Source organism: Micropterus salmoides, unplaced genomic scaffold (genome assembly GCF_014851395.1).
Source record: "Micropterus salmoides isolate LMB-PRFRI ecotype aquatic unplaced genomic scaffold, ASM1485139v1 Ms_hic_scaffold_3333, whole genome shotgun sequence".
In the NCBI taxonomy this organism is placed as follows: domain Eukaryota; kingdom Metazoa; phylum Chordata; class Actinopteri; order Centrarchiformes; family Centrarchidae; genus Micropterus; species Micropterus salmoides.
In genome coordinates this window covers 1-8,613 of record NW_024042633.1, presented here as the reverse complement: position 1 = coordinate 8,613, position 8,613 = coordinate 1, and the positions used below count along the sequence as shown (strand labels likewise).

At 43.0% G+C, this 8,613-nt stretch overlaps 3 non-coding genes across 3 annotated transcripts; all 3 read left to right on the top strand.

Moving 5' to 3' along the window:
• The first annotated feature begins 1,537 nt into the window (after nucleotides 1-1,537).
• Nucleotides 1,538-1,619, top strand: trnal-aag. Its single transcript has one exon. It is a non-coding gene; the product is annotated as a tRNA-Leu (tRNA).
• A 617-nt stretch (nucleotides 1,620-2,236) lies between these two features.
• trnal-uag lies at nucleotides 2,237-2,318 on the top strand. The gene has a single exon. It is a non-coding gene; the product is annotated as a tRNA-Leu (tRNA).
• A 3,845-nt stretch (nucleotides 2,319-6,163) lies between these two features.
• Nucleotides 6,164-6,245, top strand: trnal-uag. Its single transcript has one exon. It is a non-coding gene; the product is annotated as a tRNA-Leu (tRNA).
• The last annotated feature ends 2,368 nt before the right edge of the window (nucleotides 6,246-8,613 follow it).

Below are 8,613 nucleotides of genomic sequence, written 5' to 3'. Positions count from 1 at the left end.
GTTCACAGAGCTCTGTGTCCAAGCACATTAATAGAGAGGCGAAGGGAAGGAAAAGATGTGGTAGAAAAAAAAGTGTACAAGCAATAGGGATAACCGCACCCTGGAGAGGATTGTGAAACAAAAGCCATTCAAAAATGTGGGGGAGATTCACAAAGAGTGGACTGCAGCTGGAGTCAGTGCTTCAAGAACCACCACGCACAGACGTATGCAAGACATGGGTTTCAGCTGTCGCATTCCTTGTGTCAAGCCACTCTTGAACAAGACACAGTGTCAGAAGCGTCTCGCCTGGGCTAAAGACAAAAAGGACTGGACTGCTGCTGAGTGGTCCAAAGTTATGTTCTCTGATGAAAGTAAATTTTGCATTTCCTTTGGAAATCAAGGTCCCAGAGTCTGGAGGAAGAGAGGAGAGGCACAGAATCCACGTTGCTTGAAGTCCAGTGTAAAGTTTCCACAGTCAGTGATGGTTTGGGGTTCCATGTCATCTGCTGGTGTTGGTCCACTGTGTTTTCTGAGGTCCAAGGTCAACGCAGCCGTCTACCAGGAAGTTTTAGAGCACTTCATGCTTCCTGCTGCTGACCAACTTTATGGAGATGCAGATTTCATTTTCCAACAGGACTTGGCACCTGCACACAGTGCCAAAGCTACCAGTACCTGGTTTAAGGACCATGGTATCCCTGTTCTTAATTGGCCAGCAAACTCGCCTGACCTTAACCCTATAGAAAACCTACGGGGTATTGTGAAGAGGAAGATGCGATACACCAGACCCAACAATGCAGAAGAGCTGAAGGCCACTATCAGAGCAACCTGGGCTCTCATTTGGATGCTGCTGTTTGCATTCATCCTAGATGCAAATTCAAAAAATGCACTTTGGAATGTTGTGGGTGTAGCCTATGTGTATGTAGGCTATATGTATGTATATAACTACCTGTATTCACAGTTTTCACGTGACGCCACATTCCAAGTAAAACTCTCCCTTGGAGGGCAAAAAATACGTTATAATCTGCTGCCTGCCAACCAATAAGCAAGTGATACACTGTTACTCTGAGTTTGTTACTTTTCAAAATGCTGGATGGTTTTTTGTGCTTTCGGATGCACATCGAGGAGGAGAGCAAGCCTGGGCTGTGTTAGGTGAGGGATTCCCCAGAAGGTAAAAGTAAACAATAACCGCAGTCCAGCGGCGGCAGGGACCTGGCGGTTTTTAACGGTAGAAATGCCGCAGCGGATGCTGTAACGTTATATGGAAGGGATATGCCCAACACTTGCAGTTTGTGCTCATATTTAGATTTTTCTTAAGTTGAAAGGTGATCCAAATAAAATTTGACTGCTTTTGCGGCGTCTCTACGGGGGAGGCGCGGTGTGAGCCGCTATGTTGGTCTGTTGGTTTGCCCTCCAGTTTGCCGCCGCGCATGTCACGTGACTGAAAACTATGAATTGCTTTATTTTATTTTTAATGTTACCATATCTTAATATAGGCCTAGACTTAATTATATGTTGTGTGTGTAGCACGAAGGAACTAACCTTGTACCCAGGAAAGATTGGTAGTGTGGCCGAGCGGTCTAAGGCGCTGGATTAAGGCTCCAGTCTCTACGGAGGCGTGGGTTCAAATCCCACCACTGCCAACTTTAACTTCAGGTGCATTGAATATCTGCCCATAATCTCCAGATTACAGAAGCTGGGAAATGGTTCACTGTACAAATGTCATCCACAAAAAAAATTCTGATTCTGGTCAAGCACTGCTAACTTCTCTAATACAATAACACAGGCATTTACTGAATCTTTCTGTCAATGTTTACGAGGCAATGATTAATCTGCCATTTATTATTACCATTTAACAGGTTTGCAACCTGTTTGCAGGTTTGTGTGTCTTGGTAAACTCAAAATCGATCCCTTTAAACACAAAGAAACAGTTACATGTTACCTTAGAGACTCACTGTAACAGATAAGGCAAGGGTCCTGTCAAGCAGCATTGTGGGCTTACGGAGCCGCAACGTGTTTTGGCGATCATAAACTGGATATCAGGGGTGACCAAAGACAAATGTTTGCACTTTTATGCTTTAGGAATACTTCTAGTCAAAGCAGAGAAAAGCGTGAAACCGCTTCTAGTATGGCTTAGCGCTTTATTGCGCTGGATGGCAGCACTGTTCCTTGTCAATGTCGCTATGGACAAGGACCGTTTGGAATCTGATCATTTAGTGCTCTCTTGGAAAAACCACCAGTACAAGCAAATGGCACATGTGGTAGTGTGGCCGAGTGGTCTAAGGCGCTGGATTTAGGCTCCAGTCTCTATGGAGGCGTGGGTTCAAATCCCACCACTGCCAAATTTACCTCCAGGCACAAGGAATTTCTGCTCACAATTATAGAAACTTGTTGACTGAACACTAAAAATTCCAGTTGTGGTCAAACAAGGCTCTTTATTTAGAAGAACTTCTTGTCAAAGCAGAGAAATCTGAAACTGCTGCCGGTATGAATTGGCGCTCAACCAGTACAAGCAAATGACCCCTTTGGAAAGAGAGGTCCAGGCGCCACGGTGGGTGCGGTGATCGCTCAGAGGAGAGGAAAGAGAGCCAGAGACTTGAGTTGTATAAATTAATCATTCTTAATCATTTTATTAACGATCCTTACTTATTTTAATCTTTTAACCTAGATGTGCCTTGTCTTTACTTGTAAGTGCTGAACTGTAGTCATGAATACAGAAATGAGCTCACTGTGGTTAGATCCTTGAGTGGGAGTATTGACCGCAGACGCTGTAACTATGCACGCCTTGTTCAACTGTCATCTACTGTAGATTATGACTGCAGGAGAGGCTGCGGGTGTCCAAAATTGCTGACGCTGTGACAGTGCATGCTTCGTTCTACTGTTATCTACTGTTGTTATGACTACATGAGGGACTGTTGATGTATTAGTCTGCTGATATTAAGACTACATGTTTAATTACTGATTAAGACTACATGTTTAATTACTGATGAAGGGTTTGACTGTCAACTTCCAACCTCTGATTATTACAGCTTGTGTGAACTTTGAGTGAACTTGCTGAACAGAAAACACGTCAGATAGAGGGTGAAGGAAAAGACGACAGATGCTTTACAAAAACACATCAGATAGTGGGTGAAGGAATTTGCGACAGATGCTTTAGAAAAACACGTCAGATAGTGGGTGAAGGAATTTACGACAGATGCTTTTAGGAATTTGCGACAGATAGATGATGAGCAGAAACACAACAGATACGGCCAGCACTATATCAAGATTACTGTAAGAAACCAAGCATTAATGAAAGATACAGCATTACATAGTTATTCCTGTATTCATTTTTTAAGAAATACAATTGTGTGTCAAATTATGCATGTATAACTTTAAAAAAATACGGTGAGACTGAAGTTGAAATATAATGGAGAACTTCTTATCCAGTAATGTAAAAATATAGAAAATCAACAACACAGTAATGAATAACAGCTGGAAAACAGTGTTAATTGGTAAAACAACAGGTGTAAGCCGCATGGCAGCAGAGGATATGAAGTTCACCATAAGGAGAGGAGTGGTCAGGCCAACACAGAGGAGGATATACAGGTGCTGGTCATACAATTAGAATATCATCAAAAAGTTGATTTATTTCAGTAATTCCATTCAAAAAGTGAAACCTGTAATGTATACATTCATTCCACACAGACTGATATAGTTCAAGTGTTCATTCCTTTTAATTTTGATGATTATAACTGACAACTAATGAAAACCCCAAAATCAGTATCTCAGAAAATTAGAATATTGTGAAAAGGTTCAATATTGAAGACACCTGGTGCCACACTCTAATCAGCTAATTAACTCAAAACACCTGCAAAGGCCTTTAAATGGTCTCTCAGTCTAGTTCTGTAGGCTACACAATCATGGGGAAGACGCTGACTTGACAGCTGTCCAAAAGACGACCATTGACACCTTGCACAAGGAGGGCAAGACACAAAAGGTCATTGCTAAAGAGGCGGCTGTTCACAGAGCTCTGTGTCCAAGCACATTAATAGAGAGGCGAAGGGAAGGAAAAGATGTGGTAGAAAAAAAAGTGTACAAGCAATAGGGATAACCGCACCCTGGAGAGGATTGTGAAACAAAAGCCATTCAAAAATGGGGGGAGATTCACAAAGAGTGGACTGCAGCTGGAGTCAGTGCTTCAAGAACCACCACGCACAGACGTATGCAAGACATGGGTTTCAGCTGTCGCATTCCTTGTGTCAAGCCACTTGAACAAGACACAGTGTCAGAAGCGTCTCGCCTGGGCTAAAGACAAAAGGACTGGACTGCTGCTGAGTGGTCCAAAGTTATGTTCTCTGATGAAAGTAAATTTGCATTTCCTTTGGAAATCAAGGTCCAGAGTCTGGAGGAAGAGAGGAGAGGCACAGAATCCACGTTGCTTGAAGTCCAGTGTAAAGTTTCCACAGTCAGTGATTTGGGGTTCCATGTCATCTGCTGGTGTTGGTCACTGTGTTTTCTGAGGTCCAAGGTCAACGCAGCCGTCTACCAGGAAGTTTTAGAGCACTTCATGCTTCCTGCTGCTGACCAACTTTATGGAGATGCAGATTTCATTTTCCACAGGACTTGGCACCTACACAGTGCCAAAGCTACAGTACCTGGTTTAAGGACCATGGTATCCCTGTTCTTAATTGGCCAGCAAACCGCCTGACCTTAACCCTATAGAAAACCTATGGGGTATTGTGAAGAGGAAGATGCGATACACCAGACCCAACAATGCAGAAGAGCTGAAGGCCACTATCAGAGCAACCTGGGCTCTCATTTGGATGCTGCTGTTTGCATCACTAGATGCAAATTCAAAAAATGCACTTTGGAATGTTGTGGGTGTAGCCTAGTGTATGTAGGCTATATATGTATGTATATAACTACCTGTATTCACAGTTTTCACGTGACGCCACATTCCAAGTAAAACTCTCCCTTGGAGGGCAAAAAATACGTTATAATCTGCTGCCAACCAATAAGCAAGTGATACACTGTTACTCTGAGTTTGTTACTTTTCAAAATGCTGGATGGTTTTTGTGCTTTCGGATGCACATCGAGGAGGAGAGCAAGCCTGGGCTGTGTTAGGTGAGGGATTCCCCAGAAGGTAAAAGTAAACAATAACCGCAGTCCAGCGGCGGCAGGGACCTGGCGGTTTTTAACGGTAGAAATGCCGCAGCGGATGCTGTAAGTTATATGGAAGGGATATGCCCAACACTTGCAGTTTGTGCATATTTAGATTTTTCTTAAGTTGAAAGGTGATCCAATAAAATTTGACTGCTTTGCGGCGTCTCTACGGGGGAGGCGCGGTGTGAGCCGCTAGTTGGTCTGTTGGTTTGCCCTCCAGTTGCGCCGCGCAGTCACGTGACTGAAAACTATGAATTGCTTTATTTTTAATGTTACCATATCTAATATAGGCCTAGACTTAATTATAGTTGTGTGTGTAGCACGAAGGAACTAACCTTGTACCAGGAAAGATTGGTAGTGTGGCCGAGCGGTCTAAGGCGCGGATTAAGGCTCCAGTCTCTACGGAGGCGTGGGTTCAAATCCCACCACTGCCAACTTTAACTTCAGGTGCATTGAATATCTGCCCATAATCTCCAGATTACAGAAGCTGGGAAATGGTTCACTGTACAAATGTCATCCACAAAAAAAATTCTGATTTGGTCAAGCACTGCTAACTTCTCTAATACAATAACACAGGCATTTACTGAATCTTTCTGTCAATGTTACGAGGCAATGATAATCTGCCATTTATTATTACCATTTAACAGGTTTGCAACCTGTTTGCAGGTTTGTGTGTCTTGGTAAACTAAAATCGATCCCTTTAAACACAAAGAAACAGTTACATGTTACCTTAGAGACTCACTGTAACAGATAAGGCAAGGGTCCTGTCAAGCAGCATTGTGGGCTTACGGAGCCGCAACGTGTTTTGGCGATCATAAACTGGATATCAGGGGTGACCAAAGACAAATGTTTGCACTTTTATGCTTTAGGAATACTCTAGTCAAGCAGAGAAAAGCGTGAAACCGCTTCTAGTATGGCTTAGCGCTTTATTGCGCTGGATGGCAGCACTGTTCCTTGCAATGTCGCTATGGACAAGGACCGTTGGAATATGATCATTTAGTGCTCTCTTGGAAAAACACCAGTACAAGCAAATGGCACATGTGGTAGTGTGGCCGAGTGGTCTAAGGCGCTGGATTTAGGCTCCAGTCTCTATGGAGGCGTGGGTTCAAATCCCACCACTGCCAAATTTACCTCAGGAACTCTGCTCACAATTATAGAACTTGTTGACTGAACACTAAAAATCCAGTTGTGGTCAAACAAGGCTCTTATTTAGAAGAACTTCTGTCAAAGCAGAGAAATCTGAAACTGCTGCCGGTATGAATTGGCGCTCAACCAGTACAAGCAAATGACCCCTTGGAAAGAGAGGTCCAGGCGCCACGGTGGGTGCGGTGATCGCTCAGAGGAGAGGAAAGAGAGCCAGAGACTTGAGTTGTATAAATTAATCATTCTTAATCATTTTATTAACGTTACTTATTTTAATCTTTTAACCTAGATGCCTTGTCTTTACTTGTAAGTGCTGAACTGTAGTCATGAATACAGAAATGAGCTCACTGTGGTTAGATCCTTGAGTGGGAGTATGACCGCAGACGCTGTAACTATGCACGCCTGTTCAACTGTCATCTACTGTAGATTATGACTGCAGGAGAGGCTGGGGTGTCCAAAAGTTGCTGACGCTGTGACAGTGCATGCTTCGTTCTACTGTTATCTACTGTTGTTATGACTACATGAGGGACTGTTGATGTATTAGTCTGCTGATATTAAGACTACATGTTTTACTGATTAAGACTACATGTTTAATTACTGATGAAGGGTTTGACTGTCAACTTCCAACCTCTGATTATTACAGCTTGTGTGAACTTGAGTGAACTTGCTGAACAGAAAACACGTCAGATAGAGGGTGAAGGAAAAGACGACAGATGCTTTACAAAACACATCAGATAGTGGGTGAAGGAATTTGCGACAGATGCTTTAGAAAAACACGTCAGATAGGGGTGAAGGAATTACGACAGATGCTTTTAGGAATTTGCGACAGATAGATGATGAGCAGAAACACAACAGATACGGCCAGCACTATATCAAGATTACTGTAAGAAACCAAGCATTAATGAAAGATACAGCATTACATATGTTATTCCTGTATTCATTTTTTAAGAAATACAATTGTGTGTCAAATGCATGTAAACTTTTAAAAAAATACGGTGAGGACTGAAGTTGAAATATAATGGAGAACTTCTTATCCAGTAATGTAAAAATATAGAAAATCAACACAGTAATGAATAACAGCTGGAAAACAGTGTTAATTGGTAAAACAACAGTGTAAGCCGCATGGCAGCAGAGGATATGAAGTTCACCATAAGGAGAGGAGTGGTCAGGCCAACACAGAGGAGGATATACAGGTGCTGGGTCATACAATTAGAATATCATCAAAAAGTTGATTTCGTAATTCCATTCAAAAAGTGAAACCTGTATAATGTACATTCATTCCACACAGACTGATATAGTTCAAGTGTTCATTCCTTTTAATTTGATGATTATAACTGACAACTAATGAAAACCCCAAAATCAGTATCTCAGAAAATTAGAATATTGTGAAAAGGTTCAAATTGAAGACACCTGGTGCCACACTCTAATCAGCTAATTAACTCAAAACACCTGCAAAGGCCTTGAAATGGTCTCTCAGTCTAGTTCTGTAGGCTACACAATCATGGGGAAGACCGCGACTTGACAGCTGTCCAAAAGACGACCATTGACACCTTGCACAAGGAGGGCAAGACACAAAAGGTCATGCTAAAGAGGCCGGTGTTCACAGAGCTCTGTGTCCAAGCACATTAATAGAGAGGCGAAGGGAAGGAAAAGATGTGGTAGAAAAAAAAGTGTACAAGCAATAGGGTAACCGCACCCTGGAGAGGATTGTGAAACAAAAGCCATTCAAAAATGTGGGGGAGATTCACAAAGAGTGGACTGCAGCTGGAGTCAGTGCTTCAAGAACCACCACGCACAGACGTATGCAAGACATGGTTTCAGCTGTCGCATTCCTTGTGTCAAGCCACTCTTGAACAAGACACAGTGTCAGAAGCGTCTCGCCTGGGCTAAAGAAAAAGGACTGGACTGCTGCTGAGTGGTCCAAAGTTATGTTCTCTGATGAAAGAAATTTGCATTCCTTTGGAAATCAAGGTCCCAGAGTCTGGAGGAAGAGAGGAGAGGCACAGAATCCACGTTGCTTGAAGTCCAGTGTAAAGTTTCCACAGTCAGTGATGGTTTGGGGTTCCATGTCATCTGCTGGTGTTGGTCCACTGTGTTTTCTGAGGTCCAAGGTCAACGCAGCCGTCTACCAGGAAGTTTTAGAGCACTTCATGCTTCCTGCTGCTGACCAACTTTATGGAGATGCAGATTCATTTTCCAAAGGACTTGGCACCTGCACACAGTGCCAAAGCTACCAGTACCTGGTTTAAGGACCATGGTATCCCTGTCTTAATTGGCCAGCAAACTCGCCTGACCTTAACCCTATAGAAAACCTATGGGGTATGTGAAGAGGAAGATGCGATACACCAG